This window comes from Bufo gargarizans, chromosome 1, assembly GCF_014858855.1.
Source record: "Bufo gargarizans isolate SCDJY-AF-19 chromosome 1, ASM1485885v1, whole genome shotgun sequence".
NCBI lineage: Eukaryota > Metazoa > Chordata > Amphibia > Anura > Bufonidae > Bufo > Bufo gargarizans.
Window position 1 is genome coordinate 457436805 of NC_058080.1, and position 18052 is coordinate 457454856.

Sequence of the window (18052 nt, forward strand, 5' to 3'; positions counted from 1 at the left end):
TCTAAGCCTTGGCAGCAGGAGGGCAATAGGAAAACCTAAGATAATTGTCACATCAAAGAGCATACAGTGTAACTCATGCACCATCCCATACAATACAGTATAATCTCTACACCATGCTGTACTGAATACAATCCCTGCACCATGCCATACAATATATAGTATAATACACCATGATGTACAATACACACAGTATAACCCCTACACCATGCTGTGTAATATACATTATAATCCATACACCAAACTGTACAATATACAGTATAATCCCTACATCATGTAGTACAGAATGCATTATAAACCCTACCTCATGCCATACATTATACGTTATAGTTCATACACCATGCTGTACAGTATATATGGGATTATAAAATATAATATTATATAGCATGTTTATGAACAATACTGTATATTATACTGTGGCATGGTGTATGGATTATAATGAATATTGTATGGCATGGTACAAGGATTATAATGTATACTGTACATCAAATGTATGGAGGTTACACCATGCCGGACAATATAACCCCTGCGCCATGCTGTACAATAAACAGTATAACCCCTACACATATAACCCCTGTAGCGGTATACTGTATATTGTGTGGCACAGTGTAGCGGTATACTGTATATTGTGTGGCACAGTGTATGCTATATCTGTATAACATAAACATACTCCACATGAAAACTTACAGTTACTTGGCTTGGTTGACCTTGGTGATCTCTGATGCCACTTTAACACTTTGGCTGGGGGGCTAGGTGTAAGAAAATGCCATCCCCTGGGCAGTATGTTTTTTGGGTCCTTCCTCTTCTTCGGACTCTGTACAAGCTGTAACACATAAGAAAGGATGTTACACGTCTACTAGATCCATCTGCTCACTTACATCTATATTCGCTTCATGGAAAACTATGGAAACAATATAGTATAGGTTTCTACACAAATTGCAGATGCTGAGGCAGACAGCCCGGTGAATGTCTGCTGCCCCATAACAACCAGATGCCTGTCCAGCCAAACCGAGGGATGGACTGAAATGTCCCAGTCCCCATGGCTAGTTAATCCCATTACATATAATCTCCAGACTGTCTGCTCTTTTGCTCGCTGTATGCCTAGGAAAATTGACTTTAGGTTAGCTTAATTGCAATTTCGCTATTAGTCTTCATGCATAGCCATGCTTATGCAATATTGCGGCTCATAGCGATAGGATCAATAAAGCACGAGACGTGTTTCAAAGTACTTCATTACTACTTCTTCAGTGTCTGATACGCCTCCTGAGTTATATTACTCCTGAATAATAATGTACCCTGATATCCCTTAGTTACATGACCCCGCCGGGCAGTGGCGTAGCTAGAAATGACTGGGCCCCCTCCCCCACTAACTTTTTCTTTCATGCCGCCCCCATTCCTGTGGCTAGTAAAGATCTCGCTTTCAGACCAGGCCCGGCAGCTGTTCCATCCTTGTCCTACTCTGTCTGTACTATCTGTATATTTTTTAATAGTGTAATACTGTTGAGGAGGCCCTGACAAAATCTGTTAGTCCTCCTCCTCCTGGAAGGGCGCCTTCTAGGTCTCAGGGTCCCAAAGCAGCCGCTTCCCTGCAGCTACGCCCCTGATGCTGGGGTAATATAATTAAGGGGTATCAGGGTACATTGGGCGAAATATAACTGAGGTGGGCTATCAGACATTATAAAAGGGGTAATATAGCTTACATTACCCCTGTATTACGTCCCTGATAGGATAGAACTCCTCAGTTATTTTACCGCTGTATAATGCACCCTGATACCACTTAGTTATATTATATAACTAAGGGATATCAGGGTACATTACACAGGGGTAATATAACTGAGGGGTATCAGGGTACATTATAAAAGGGTATTGGTAATATAACTGAGGAGGGCTAACATGGGACATTATACAGGGGTAATGTAAGCTATATTACCACCGTATACGATAGCCCCCTGAGTTATATTACCCATGTATAATAATGTACCCTGATACCCCTTAGTTATATGACCTCGCCGAGATCATATAACTAAGGGGTATCCGGGTACATAATTATACAAGGGTAATATAATTCAGGAGGCCTATCAGGCATTATATGGTGGAACGGTGGTAATAGAAATGTTATTAAACCCTGTATAATGTACCCTGACACCCCTTGGTTATATTACCCCCTGTATAATGTACCCCGATTACCCTCAGTTATATAACTGAGGGGTATCAGTCAGGGGATATAATGGGTAATATTATAACTAAGGGGTATCATCAGGGTATATTATACAAGGGTACAGTGCTATCAGGGGGAGTGGGGACATTATACAGGGGTCCTTAGTTATATTACCCCTGTATGATGCACCATGATACCCTAAGTTATAGGGCTAACCATATCAGGGACAGGTTGAGGAGGGAGGGTTCAGGGCAGGCCAAAGTCGAGGTAGTGGGGGTAAGGGTACATACTTTTTTTTAACTTTGTTTTTATTCTTACTTTTACTTTTCTATAGGGCCAGGCAGAGTTGAGCGGTTGCAATGTCACAGCAGCAGCCACAGTCGAGTCCACTCCTGTATCCAGTCTCCAGTCCTGCTGTCCTCCTCCTCTCCTCCAAGCTGGGGCTAGGATGTCTAGCAAGCTGCAATAGACAGTGGGGCCGGGCACCTGTAGAAGACAGCCAGGTGAGGTGAGGGCCTGAGGCTCAGACAGCCGCTGGCTCAACTCACAACAGTCTAAGAAGTCACTAACTGTAACTAGTAGTAGCACTGCACTAGCTAGCCTAGCAGAGGTCCAGACCGTCCAGGAGCAGAGAGAACATTGGAGGCGTGCAGCCTGCAGGCACTCAGTTAGAACTTTAGTCTCTATGATCTGATCCACATCCATGATCATCCATCTATCACTCACAGTCATTTTACTGAGTGACTACTCACACACTAGTGGTTGGTGGCACAGTCCTGTCCAGTGTCCACTTGACAGGCGTGAGGCGTGAGGCGTGAGGCGTGAGGCGCGAGAGCAGCAGTTTGCTTTGCAAGTCTGTTCGCGCGGGCGGGAACGGGGAAGGCATGCAGCAGCGCAGCTTTACTGACCCCGTGACGGCGTGACGTCAACTCATCAACTCGTCTCGGCGGCTGCCTCCGCGTCCGCCAGTCCGCGCTGGGTCTGAACGCCGCCTCCCTGTGACTACTGGATGTGTTACTGTATCGGAACTAGTGTGTGACTGAGTGTGTACACTTTAACAGTTAACTTTAATCACTGACACTGAGGTCAGTAGTGCCGGCGCAGCAGCAGCCACACTGCAGGCTGCAGCGAACGATTATTACTATATTAGATAATTAGACTTAGAGTTAGTGATTCAGCAGGGGGGGCACACGGGGGGGGCAAGGAATGACCTGGGGGGGGCAATTGCCCCCCCTTGCCCCCCTGTAGCGACGCCACTGCTCTCTGCTCTGCACTGATGAGGGGCAATCACCCTGAAATAGCTGTCTGCTGGCTTATTTAATATCCAAGTCATGTCTCAAGGCTTATTTTAAGAGCTGAACATTGACTTATAGGATAGCTGCCTTACATCTGGTGGCATTAGAGGCAGAGCTTGTTAAGAGCTCATTTGCATCCCTTCCCTCCCAGGGGTATAGAGAGGAATGGAAGGAAGGAATGAGCAGTGGAGGTTAAGAGCCACTTGTTCTCACACCTCTTACTAATACCTAGATCTCAGACCCGTCCCCACCTATATATGATAAACTTACTGTTTTAGCTTCTTAATATCACTTGGAAAGCTCTTCTATATGACTGGAGAACTCTGCGGAGTAGAGAAACAGACAAAGAGAGTTCCATCTAAGATAGAACAAGTCCCCCTGGTCATGACAGTGTGCAATCAGTTCTTTCATTTTAAATAAATGTTGGCGCTCAGCAGCCCATTCACAGAGAGAGGGTGCAACCCTTGATTTCCAATGCCTCGGTATCACTAATCGTGCCGCTGTGAGAAAAAGCCTCAGGGCACTCTTCTTCATTTGAGCCAAAGTCCCTGGTACTAGCGAAAGAAGAGTCACCTTGGGCAGGTTGGGCACTCTCTCCTCTGAGATTTTGCCATAAACCTGAAGCACTTGGTCCCAAAATTTGCTTATGGTAGGGCAAGAAAACCATACATGTAACAGGGTTCGCTCCTCTTGCCCACATCTCCAACATAAGATGGATACATTAGGGAACATGCTGTGAAGGGTCATCGGACAGTGATACCACCTGGAGAGAATCTTATAGTTCTTCTCTTTTGCATGGGATGCCACAGACAATCAATGAGACAATGTACACATCTTGAAAATGTCCTCCGATGTAAAAGTGAGTTGTAGACCTACTTTCCAATTTCGAAAATAAGAAGCTAAATCTGCATTGCTCTGATCCAACAGAATCCAATAGCATCTGGGATATCTGAAGTGAGTGTCGGGTTGTAGAAAAAGAGTGTCAATGTCCATTATGACAATGCCCTTGGCTGAGTAAACTATTTAGGAAAGATTTCAACTGAGCGTATGTGAGCCATAGAGAGCCCCTAAGCCTGTCATCCAGATTAAGGGATTCAAAAGGCACTACTTTTGCATTTTTTATGGCATCTTGGACCTGGGGATACGAAGATCTATTCCATATTAGAAACTTGTCTACCCTTAGTCCAGGGACGAAAGCAGGATTGCCCATGAGGGTGTCTGCTTGTAAATACTAGATACTTTGTTGATCAGCTTAAGAGTTGTATGGATTATTGGGATAGTTTACATGAGCAACCAAGTAAAAAAAAGTGCATAAAGAAGATTTCAAATTACAGGTTACTTAAAATAGTATTTTGACATACATATTCATTCCCGACTTATATTCTGGTGCTCCACCCGATACTGAACCAGGCTTGCAATTATGCAATTATATAGGATTTATAAATTCTTATAAATAATAGTTTAGCATCTTTAGCATTGTGGTTCCATGGTGTAATGCTTACCACTCTGGACTTTGAATCCAGCGACCTGAGTTCAAAGCTCAGTGGAACCTGTGTTCTTTTGGCAGTTATACATTTAGCATTTGACCCAATAACAGATAAAGGAGAGCATGTATCAACCTCTGTACGCCAGAAAACTGGTGTCAAAAAGTCACAAAATGTAATGCATGACACACTTGTGCAGAATTTGGCAATTTTTGGGGGGTTTTCAAACCCACTCTCCACTTTTCCAAAAAGTGGAGAGTGTTGGCGGTGTCGGGCCTGGCGTATTCAGCTCAGCACAGTTAGGGTATGGCATGACTGGCCACATGTTAGCAAGCCATGTCAAACCAAGGCAGCCAATGACCACACAATAAAATCGTGCGGCCGCTGGCTTTCCTGGGTGGGTGTGGCAGGGCCACATGTGGCACGCCACACTGTCAGACTGTTTATTTTAATTTGTGCCAGGAAACCTGCATAACATATACCTGAGATCTCCATTACTGTTGTTGATCTAAACATATACGCTACAATTATTAAGATGTGTGTGGTGATAGTTTAAGACCGTCATGCAAAACACCTGTCTTAATAAATGTCCCTCAAAGTCTTTAGATCCCTCTCTTTTTTCCCCCTAATAGCTGCATTAGCAATTGTATTCCCTCGCATTACCTCTAGTTTCTCTACAGCTATCACTGCTCACCTAAGTAAAACATTTAGCCTTTCTTTTTATTCTTATTATTCTCCCCCCCCCCCTTGTTTAAACATGCTATCATAACCCTATAACTGAAAACAAAACATATCTTGATCTATCAGGCTATGCCGCCCCAGCAATGGCTTTCAACTTATTATTGTATTATGTTATATTTAACCACTATACTTTGTACTGTGCTACAATCTAGTGGCCATTGTTATATTTGGTTTATATAAGTTATCTTTGGTGATATTTAACTAAGACATTCATACTGTAACTCCTCCTCTTTTGTAAAAATGGCAATTAGAATTAATTTTTGTATTCTGTATTACATTTCTTATCCATTACACTTAGTGTACTTTACTACCATCTAGAGGCCATTATTATATTTGGTTTATATAAGTTATCTATGGTTGTATTTCATTATGTTATTCATCTTGTAATCCCTTATTTTCTGTGAGTTCACATCCTATGTCCTTTAGTCTTTTCCTGTTTCTCAGACATGAGTCAATGAGTTGGAGAGAGGAATTTACTTTGACCTCTAATATAGTTTATCAAGGTACATACAATAAAGGCATTTCCATTGCATCTCCCTCACTAGAATTCTACATGCAACTGGTGCTGCGCTTCCATTGCTTGTGCAAGATATTGCCACTCACTCCTCAGAGACTTCTCTCATGTAACATTGGTAGCAGAATACTAGTGCTGGTAACAACCAACCTGTTATGGAAAATTAAAGAAAAACAAGGTGTAAAATCTGCTGTGTTAATATGTTCTTATAGTTGCTTTGGTTTATTCTTGCTTACTGTAACTAATTTCTCATCAGTAGAGATGGCCTTGCGGTTCACCCGGCAGTCTTTTCGCGGCGAGCTTTATTCATTCGGTATTCGCAGAACATGCGAACATATGCCAATGTTCACATGCGCCATATTCTTTTGCATTGCGCCGAACTTTGACCCATGACACATGCATCAGGTTGAGACGTTTCAGCACATGGACACACCCCCACCCTATAACAGAACCCGATCTGGCAGCCATTTTACATTCTTTGTTTTGCCAGTGTAGGGAGAGGTTGCTTTGTGGAGCAGGGACAGACTGTTAGGGACACCAAACTCTAACTAATGAGGCCACAAAAGTCCATTTAAGGACTGGTATAGGTGTGCTATCGATAGGTGTGATATACTGAGGGGTGTGATAAACTTATAATAGACTTTCTAAGATAGAAAGGATATTATAGTGCATTTGTATTGTGCAGCAGTTGTGTGCGGTTCTGCTGCGATACTGCAGCTATATAAAAGGGACAAACGCTATTAGAATAACTAATTGCAACTGGTGTGATATACCTGTTGCCCCCCAAAAACTGATTGAGGTGTGTGATATACCTATAATATACTTTCTAACATTCTGCAGCGGTTGTGTGCGGATCTGCTGCGATACTGCAGCTATATAGAGGGACAAGTGCTACTGGAACAACTATTTGCAACGGGTGTGATATACCTGTTGCCCCCAAGAAAATGATTGAGGGGTGCAATATACCTGCTTCCACAAAACACTGATTATAGGGTTTGCTATACCTGCTTCCACAAAATACTGATTAAGGGGTGCGATATACCTGCTTCCACCAAATATTGATTGAGGCCTGCGATATACCTGCTTCCACAAAATACTGATTAAGAGGTGCGATATACCAGCTTCCACCAAATATTGATTAAGGGGTTCTATATACCTTCTTTCACAAAATATAGATTAAGGGGTGCGATATACCTGCTTCCACAAAATACTGATTAAGGGTATTAATATTCCTGCTTTCACCAAATATTGATTGAGGCCTGCGATACATCTGCTTCCACAAAATACTGATTAAGGGGTGTGATATACCTGCTTCCACCAAATATTGATTAAGGGGCTCTATATACCTGCTTCCACAAAATACAGATTGAGGGGTACGATATACCTGCTTCCACCAAATATTGATTAAGGGGTTCTATATACCTGCTTCCACAAAATACTGATTAAGGGGTTTGATATACCTGCTTCCACAAAATACTGATTGAGGGGTGCGATATACCTGCTTCCACAAAATACTGAAAAAAGGGGTTTGATATGCCTGCTTTCACAAAATACAGATTAAGGGGTGCGATATACCTGCTTCCACCAAATATTAATTAAGAAGTTCTATGTACCTGCTTCCACAAAATACAGATTGAGAGGTGCTATATACCTGCTTCCACCAAATATTGATTGAGGCCTGCGATACACCTGCTTCTACAAAAAACTGATTGAGGGGTGCGATATTCCTGCTTCCACCAAGTATTGATTAAGGGGTTCTATATACCTGTTTTTTACAAAATACTGATTGAGGGGTGTGATATACCCGCTTCCACCAAATATTGATTGAGGCCTGCGATACACCTGGTTCCACAAAATACTGTTTGAGGGGTGCGATATACTTGCTTCCACCAAATATTGATTAATGGGTTCTATATACATGCTTCCATAAAATACTGATTAAGGGGATTGATATACCTGCTTCCACAAAATACTGATTATGGGGTTTGATATACCTGCTTCCACAAAATACAGATTAATGGGTGTGATATACCTGCTTCCACCAAATATTGATTAAGGGGTTCTATATACCTGCTTCCACAAAATGCAGATTGAGAGGTGCGATATACCTGCTTCCACCAAATATTGATTAAGGCCTGTGATACAACTGCTTCCACAAAATACTGATTGAGTTCTGCGATATACCTGCTACTGCAAAATACTGATTAAGGGGTTTCGATATGCCTGCTTCCACAAAATACAGATTGAGGGGTGCAATATACCTGCTTCCAGCAAATATTGATTAAGGGGTTCTATATACCTGCTTCCACAAAATACAGATTTAGGAGTTTTATATACCTGTTTTCACAAAATACTGATTGAGGGGTGTGAAACACCTGCTTCCACCAAATATTGATTGAGGCATGCGATACACCTGGTTCCATAAAATAATGATTGAGGGGTGCGATATACCTGCTTCCACCAAATATTGATTAAGGGGTTCTATATACCTGTTTTCACAAAATACTGATTTATACCTGCTTCCACCAAATATTGATTGAGGCCTGCGATACACCTGGTTCCACAAAATACTGATTGAGGGGTGCGATATACCTGCTTCCACAAAATACTGATTAAGGGGATTGATATACCTCCTTCCACCAAATATTGATTGAGGCCTACGATACACCTGCTTCCACAAAATACTGATTACGTGGATTGATTTACCTGCTTCCACGAAATATTAATTGAGGCCTGCAATACACCTGCTTCCACAAAATAGTGATTATGGGGATTGATATACCTGCTTCCACCTAATATTGATTGAGGCCTGCGATACACCTGCTTCCACAAAATACTGATTGAGTTGTGCGATATACCTGCTTCTGCAAAATACTTATTAAGGGGTTTGATATACCAGCTTCCACCAAATACTGATTGAGGCCTGTGATATACCTGCTTTCACAAATACTGCTCTTCTCTAGGGACTTTGGCACAGGGTCATTTTAAAAATGACTGACAGAAGAACAGGCAGGCCGTTCTGCAGGGGTGGTAGGAGTCGGGCATGTGCACCAGGCCGGAGCCTTAGTGGGAAGTTGGAGAAGGTGCGTGCAATTACATCAAAGGACGCACCAGAGTTGGTCGAGTGGCTCACTCAGCCTTCCGCTTCTGCACCCTCCTTATCCTCTGTATCTGCATCCTCCTTACTCTCTGCTGTGTGCACCCCCAAAAACACCACCACCACCACCATAGCCCCTCCACTCGAGTCAGAGGAATTATTTTCCCATCCATTCCCAGACCTTACCGATGCACAGAGATTCTTGGCATCGGATGAAGAAGAGGAGGTAGCGGTGTGCCTCCCTGCTGTTTGGTGAGCAAGGGGTTAATCCTCTAGCTAGTGGGGATTTAGGTGTGCCCTGGTTGTGGCCACTAGCTTGACTTTATCTGTGGCTTCCTGGCTGGAGGCAGTGGTACTCCAGCCTTGTTTGGTGATGGAGCTCTGCTCCTTTCCTGGGTGATTCTGCCCAGTCCTTGAGGGCCTCCTTGTTGGACATAAATTGTCTTCCTTTTGTATGCTCCTTATACCCTACCTCTCTTATTTTATGTTAGGTGTGGGTTTATGTTCAGGGTGTGTTGTACATCTTGATTGTTGTTACATGTCTGGGCTGTTGTTGGTGTTTGTCCCTGCATGTATGTAAGACGTTTTCCCTGTGTGTTGTTTCCTCCGGAAGGGGGTTGGTTTCCCGGAGGGGTGAACCACTAGCCTGTATGCAGCACTGCCTGGGGTTGCCATGCACCTTGCGGCATGGGGGTCCTGGCGGAGTCTGGTGTGCTGAATACCCGTGTGAGTTGCTGGTACGGCGTCCTGTTTGGTGTTAGGGCTCCTGTACGTATGCACGGGTTCCAGTCATGGAGACTTCGGCAGATAAGTGTGTTGTCTTGTATTCTTACCTGCCGATCCTATTGCTGTGTATGGTCTCTCCTTTTCCCTGCTATTAGGTCTTTAGAGACTTTTGTTATTCCGTGTCTTGGATGAACAGGACGTCTCGCCCCTGCTCCTATCTAAGGGATTATCAGGGCGACTCAGGGTCCCAGATTTCCAGGGTATGAGCCATCCTATCATCAGGGTCTGCTCATATGGTGAGGAGTTAGGGAGAGGATTAAGGATGCTATAGTGAGTGACCTGCTTCCCTTTTCCTTGCTTCATGGCCTAGCAGCTATCCTATATCCTTTTACATTGTACGGTGGGGGTTTTCCCCCTCTCCCCACCGTGACAGGTGGTGAAGGTGACGATAATGACTTGTTGATGGACGTCACGTGGGTGCCCACAAGAGAGTTCAGAGGGAGAGATGGAGCAGCAGATAGGGAGGAGAAGGAGGAGAAGCAGGCAGAACTCGCAGTGCACAGGAGGCAAAAAGCAGACTGCAAATGTATCTGGAGCGAGCAATCCACCATGCACGGTCACATCTTGCGCTCCCAGGACGCCGTCACATGGCACCGCAGTGTGGGCTTTTTTTAACGTGTCAGCTGCTGACAATAGTGTTGCCATCTGCAGTCTGTGCTGTCAACGCATAATTCGCTGTAAGCCCAACACTCACCTAGGGATGACCGCCTTAAGAAGGCACCTGGCCTCCCATCACCGAGCTTGTCGGAACTGCTAGCCCGCCAACTACTGCCATATAAATTGGTGGACTCGGAGGCCTTTAGAAAATTCTTAGCCATTGGCACACCACAACGGAAGGTCCCTGGATGGAAATATTTCTCCCAGAAGGGCATACCTAAACTATATGGCCACGTTCAGCGGCAAGTTAATATATCTCTGGCACACAGTGTTGGTGCCAAGATACATCTGACCACAGACACGTGGTCTAGCAAACACAGGCAGGGAAGGTACTGTACATAACTCTTACTGTCCACTGGGTGAACCTTCTGACAGCCGTCAAGCATGTAACCCGTGGCACCCATGTGGATTTGGTGTTACCTCCACAAATTGCATGCAGGCCTGCCTCTTCTTCTTCTCCTCCTCCTACTCCATCCCCTGTCTCCTCCTCGGCTGACTCCTCCTTCTCCACTGCTACGGCCTCTTCCATTGCACCCCATAAGCTCCCCAGAAGCTATTTAACGTGCCAGATGAGACATTGCCATGCTGTGCTGCGGCTGTTGTGATTGGAAGCCAAGAGCCACACTGGTCCTGCACTCCTTTCAGCTCTGCAGTCACAGGCCGATCAGTGGCTAACCTCACTCAATTTGACAGTTGGTAAAGTGGTGTGCAACAACGGTGCCAATCTGCTGAGGGCGCTGAAACAGGGCAAAATGACACACGTGCCGTGCATGGCACACGTCCTGAACTTAGTCGTACAGCGATGCCACTTGCCCGTCAGATGTCTGATCTGTGACTGCCCGACGCGCTGGAACTCCACCTTGTATATGCTTGATAGGCTGCTTCAGCAGAAACGTGCCGTCAACGACTACCTATATGAACTAAGTGGCAGGACAGGTTCTGGGAGCTAGATTTTTTTTCACCGCGCCAGTGGCTGCTCATGCGAGATGCATGCAGACTTCTGCGGCCATATGATGAGATCACCAAACTGGTCAGTCGCAGCCAGGGTGCCGTCAGTGACATTGTACCTTACACCTTCTTTATGGAGCATGCATTGTGTCATTGATCAAGCCGTCGAGGAGCAGGAGCTGGAAGACGAGGTTGCAATGCTGAATGAATTCCCAGGGGGGACTACTCCATCTGAGACAAGTTAGCAGGAGTCTGAAGAAGAGTCAGAGGAGGATGGTGGCTGGGAGAGGAGGAGGAGTAAGAAAAGCAGGCTTCAAACTTTTTCGGGGATCCCTGGTGTTGTCTGTGGCTGGGGGGAGGAGACCGAGGACAACATTCTCCTAGGCGAGGATCAGGAGCCAGGGTGCTCCACAGCTTCCAATTTAGTGCAAATGGAGGCATCATGCTCCAGTGTTTGAAGAGGGACCCCCATATAAAAAGCAAAAAGGGCAAGGACCAGTACTGGGTGACAACTTACTTAGACCCCAGGTACAAACACAAAATAGCGGACATGTTACCAGCATCACAGCGGGCTGGCAGAATGCAGCATTTCCAGGCCTTGCTGTGAGAGATGCTGCATTCTGCTGTTGCGGGCGCTGGCAGAGGAATTTCCACCTACAGCGAAACAGGTGCGGGTACCAATCCTACCACGCCTGCAACAAGAGGGCGGTTTGAAGATGTGTTGGTCACTTCGTATATGAGATCATTCTTGCAGTCAACCTATCGACAGCCGCACTCCAGATCCAGCCTCAGGGAACGCCTAGACCGACAGGTGTCTGACTACATCGGGTTAACGGCCAATGTGGACGCCCTGGAAGCGTGGAACCCCTGGACTACTGGGTGTGCAGGCTTGACCTGTGGCCAGAGCTGGCACAATTTGCCATGGAACTCTTGGCTTGCCCCTCATCGAGTGACCTGTCCAAAAAGATGTTCAGAGCAGCAGGGGGAATAGTGACCAATAAGCGCACCCACCTAGCTCACGACTCAGTGTGGACTGCTTCACATTTCTAAAAATGAATAAGTCATGTATCTCAGAGGAATTCAACACCTGTGATGACCACGTGTAATTGAATTTCCTCATACCACACACATATCCGCCACCACCCAGAACAAAGAATGGTCCTTGTCTTATGTATATCCAAAGACATAAAAGGCCTTTTATGTCAGGTGAATGCCTAATTTTTGAGGCGTCTACTCAAGTGGACTACAGTAAAAATTTTATCCAGTGACCGCCTAATGTACCTCCAGACACATAATCACTAGTTCTTTTCTGTCAGGTGAATGCCTAATTTTTGGAGCCTGTACTGGCCTACAGTAACATTTTTAGCCAGTGACCGCCTAATGTACCTCCAGCCACATAATTACAAGTTATTTTCTGTCAGATGAATGCCTAATTTTTGGGGTCTGTACTGGCCTACAGTAAAATTGTTATCCACTGACCATCTAATATACCTCCAGCCACATAATTACTTGTTCTTTTCTGTCAGTTGAATGCCTAATTTTTGGGGCCTGTACTGGCCTACAGTAAAATTGCTATCCACTGACCGTCTAATATACCTCCAGCCACAGAAACACTTGTTCTTTTCTGTCAGGTGAATGCCTAATTTTTTTGCACTCAGCAACAATGTCTTTCAATTTGATGGTCTCTGGTACCGCCAGGTACTAGGTACTGCGATGGGCACTCCTGTCTCGTGCACATTCGCTAACCTGTACCTGGCGGTATTTGAGGAGACCTACATCTTTTCGACGGATAACCCCTATCTATGCCACATTCATTCATTCCTGAGGTATGTGGATGATATTTTTCTGGTCTGGCGGGGGAGTGAGGAGTTGTGCCATGCATTCGTCGACCATCTTAACGCACACAACCAGATGAACATGAGGTTCACCATCAATTTTGGTGGTGAGTCTCTGGACTTCTTGGATGTGCGGGTCGACGTAAAAGAAGGCAGGATACACACCAGTGGTTATCGTAAACCCACTGCCACTAACTCCCTCCTGCACCAGACCAGCTTTCATCCACCCTCAGTGAAGCGTGCGGTCCCTTACGGACAGTTTGTCCGACTCCGCAGAATTAATGATACTGATGAAGGTTTCTTCAGGCAAGCTGGAGAACTTCGTAATAGGCTTTTGGATAGGGGTTATCCGTCGAATGGTGTTTCAGCGGCTTTCCGCAAAGCCGCTAAACTCAATCGTACCTCCCTACTTAGGGAGAGAGACACAAACACCATGCAGTCACGGTTTGCATTCTCTTTTTCTTACAGTACTGCCGCAGACACTGTCAAACAGGTGATTAACCAAAATTGGGACCTCCTGAGAGGAGATCCTTCTCTTAACAGTATTACGGACGAAAGACCTCTGATCGCATTTAGGAGATGCCCCACACTCAAGAATAAACTTGTAAGGAGTGTCTATTCGACACCGAAGGGCGAGACCTGGTTAGGGAAGCCCAAGGGCAACTTTAGATGCGGTCATTGCTCTTTTTGTTCACTTAATACTTGTAGCAAATGTCTACTCCTGGGGGGGGGGGGGTGACACACACAGTACGAGAGTTTATCAACTGCCGAACATCGTATGTGGTGTACGTGGTTTTCTGTCCTTGGGGGCGTTTTTATATAGGTAAGACAATACGTCCCCTGTTTGAGCGCATTCGTGAGCATGTAGGCTCCATACGCTCGGGCAGAGGCAGTCCGCGTCTCATGGACCATGTCCGTGACGCCCACGGTGCACATCCTCGGTGCCTCTACTTTGCCGGGGTGGAGCATGTCGGTCCCATCGCTCGCGGGGGTGACCGGCATCGCCTACTCCTGCAGAGGGAGGCAAGGTGGATCATGCAGACAGGCGCCATGGGCCCGGCCGGCATGAATGACAGGAATGACATGTCTGTCTTCCTGTGATTGATGAGCGCAATTTTAAGCGCTGTACGAAATAGGACATTTGTCCGTGGGTCACGGTTTATTTATCTATATTTCATCATGATTCAGGCAAGCTAACTGTTTTTGATCTAACAAAACGTGCCCATATGTACTCAATAACCAGCAGTAGTCCCATTATTATGTATCAACTTGCCACCTATGGAATATCATACATATTACCCTCTAATAATGTCTGTGCCGTTTATCCATGATCATGCACAGTATGAACTATTGTATGTTTTAATATTTGTATCTTTAGTTGATTATATTCGCACTTCATTATTGCTGCACGCATGTTTTTAATATGTCATTTGTATCCAGGAGCGCGCAGTTGTGGGTGACGGCGCCGGCCGTCCTCTGCCCGCCCCCATAAAAGGACGCTTTTGCGTCATGACGTATTGAGCGGCCTGAGGAAGCGCAATCTCATGCGCGAAACGGCCGTCGCCGCTGCAACACTGTGTCCGCCCCTGGACCCCCGATGTATCCACTTCTAAGGAAGTTTCAATAAAGAACAGCTTTTGTATCCTGGTGAGTGCCGCAACTTCGTTGCTTTCTTCTCTCCCTCTCGTGCATTACAACTTACTTAGACCCCAGGTACAAACACAAAATAGCGGACATGTTACCAGCATCACAGAGGGCTGGCAGAATGCAGCATTTCCAGGCCTTGCTGTGAGAGATGCTGCATTCTGCTGTTGCGGGCGCTGGCAGAGGAATTTCCACCTACAGCGAAACAGGTGCGGGTACCAATCCTACCACGCCTGCAACAAGAGGGCGATTTGAAGATGTGTTGGTCACTTCGTATATGAGATCATTCTTGCAGTCAACCTATCGACAGCCGCACTCCAGATCCAGCCTCAGGGAACGCCTAGACCGACAGGTGTCTGACTACATCGGGTTAACGGCCAATGTGGACGCCCTGGAAGCGAGGAACCCCTGGACTACTGGGTGTGCAGGCTTGACCTGTGGCCAGAGCTGGCACAATTTGCCATGGAACTCTTGGCTTGCCCCTCATCGAGTGACCTGTCCAAAAAGATGTTCAGAGCAGCAGGGGGAATAGTGACCAATAAGCGCACCCACCTAGCTCACGACTCAGTGTGGACTGCTTCACATTTCTAAAAATGAATAAGTCATGTATCTCAGAGGAATTCAACACCTGTGATGACCACGTGTAATTGAATTTCCTCATACCACACACATATCCGCCACCACCCAGAACAAAGAATGGTCCTTGTCTTATGTATATCCAAAGACATAAAAGGCCTTTTATGTCAGGTGAATGCCTAATTTTTGAGGCGTCTACTCAAGTGGACTACAGTAAAAATTTTATCCAGTGACCGCCTAATGTACCTCCAGACACATAATCACTAGTTCTTTTCTGTCAGGTGAATGCCTAATTTTTGGAGCCTGTACTGGCCTACAGTAACATTTTTAGCCAGTGACCGCCTAATGTACCTCCAGCCACATAATTACAAGTTATTTTCTGTCAGATGAATGCCTAATTTTTGGGGTCTGTACTGGCCTACAGTAAAATTGTTATCCACTGACCATCTAATATACCTCCAGCCACATAATTACTTGTTCTTTTCTGTCAGTTGAATGCCTAATTTTTGGGGCCTGTACTGGCCTACAGTAAAATTGCTATCCACTGACCGTCTAATATACCTCCAGCCACAGAAACACTTGTTCTTTTCTGTCAGGTGAATGCCTAATTTTTGGGGCCTGTACTCCACTGGCCTACAGTAAAATTGTTATTCAGTGACCGCCTTATGTACCTCCAGCCACATAATTACTTGTTCTTTTCTGTCAGGTGAATGCCTAATTTTTGGGGCCGTCTAATATACCTCCAGCCACATAATTACTTGTTCTTTTCTGTCAGTTGAATGCCTAATTTTTGGGGCCTGTACTGGCCTACAGTAAAATTGTTATCCACTGACCGTCTAATATACCTCCAGCCACAGAAACACTTGTTCTTTTCTGTCAGGTGAATGCCTAATTTTTGGGGCTTGTACTCCACTGGCCTTCATTAAAATTGTTATTCAGTGACTGCCTAATGTACCTCCATCCACATAACCACTTGTTCTTTTCTGTCAAGTTAATGCCTAATTTTTAGGGCCTGTACTGGTCTACAGTAAAATTGTTATCCACTGACCATCTAATATACCTCCAGCCACATAATAACTTGTTCTTTTCTGTCAGGTGAATACCACATTTTTGGGGCCTGTACTCCCGTGGCCTAAAATAAAAATTTTGTAGGCTCCAGCAGGGCACATTTTTGAGAGTTTCCCTTTAAGACGCATAAAAATGGCAATGGTCCATGTTGTGGGACTATTTGTGCACTTCTAGTAAGTATTTGCTGGCTGCAAATATGACCTGAAGGTTTTTCATGTTCGCCTTCCGTTAAAGTGAATTGGGCCAGTTCGCGAAACGTCCCGACCGATGTACATCCATCACTACTCATCAGTCTTTCTCACTCCAATTTCACCCATCTCTATTGTATCCTTAAAGGCGTAAGCTACTTTCTGGCTACTGTTGACCGATGTGTTTGTAAATTGACTATATGGCACTTACTAATATAGCCTTTTTTTGAAATTGTGTGCCATGCCCATATTTCATAAGATATGCACCATGTTTGCGAAGTCTTTTATTCTGTCCGCACAGAGGTCTTGTCCATACAATAGCTGCAGATCATCCAGCCTCCTCTGTTCAAAGACGGGTTGCCAACAGTCCAGAAATTCCTGGACAATCTGTAAAAATAGTTTACTTTTTTGACTACGTCCATGAAAAAAAATGGATTTGTTGAGAATGGTGGAAATTGACTACATTATTTTGGTGGTAACTGTCATGATTTTATAGCCGCAAAGGTCTCATACTGTAGGTACACTGGCAGTGTAAGGCTATATGCACATGACCATTGTGTGTTTTGTGGTCCGCAAATCGCGGATCCGCAAAACACGGATGGCGTCCGTGTACGTTCCGCAATTTGCCGAACGGCACGGACTGCCTTTAATATAACTGCCTGTTCTTGGAATAGGACAGGCTATATTTTTTTTGCAGACCACGGAACAGAGCAACGGATGCAGACAGCACACAGAGTGCTGTCCGCATCTTTTGCAGCCCCATTGAAGTGAATGGGTCCGCATCCAAGCCGCCAAAACTGCGGCTTGGATGTGGACCAAAACAACTGCTGTGTGCATGAGGCCTAATACTGACAGTTCCAATGCAATACAATCAGGGGCTGACTGGCAACTTTTGGCCCAGGGGGCAAGTAACACCCAGAGGCCCACTGAGCCCCCCTCCTGCTTACCCATTTCCCCTGCCTCCTCCTGACCCCCCCCCCCCCTTGACACTTTCGTCAGCCATGTAAATTACAACATAGGAAAACAAAAAAGACTAAGGATGCTCCGATATATCAGCCGCCGAA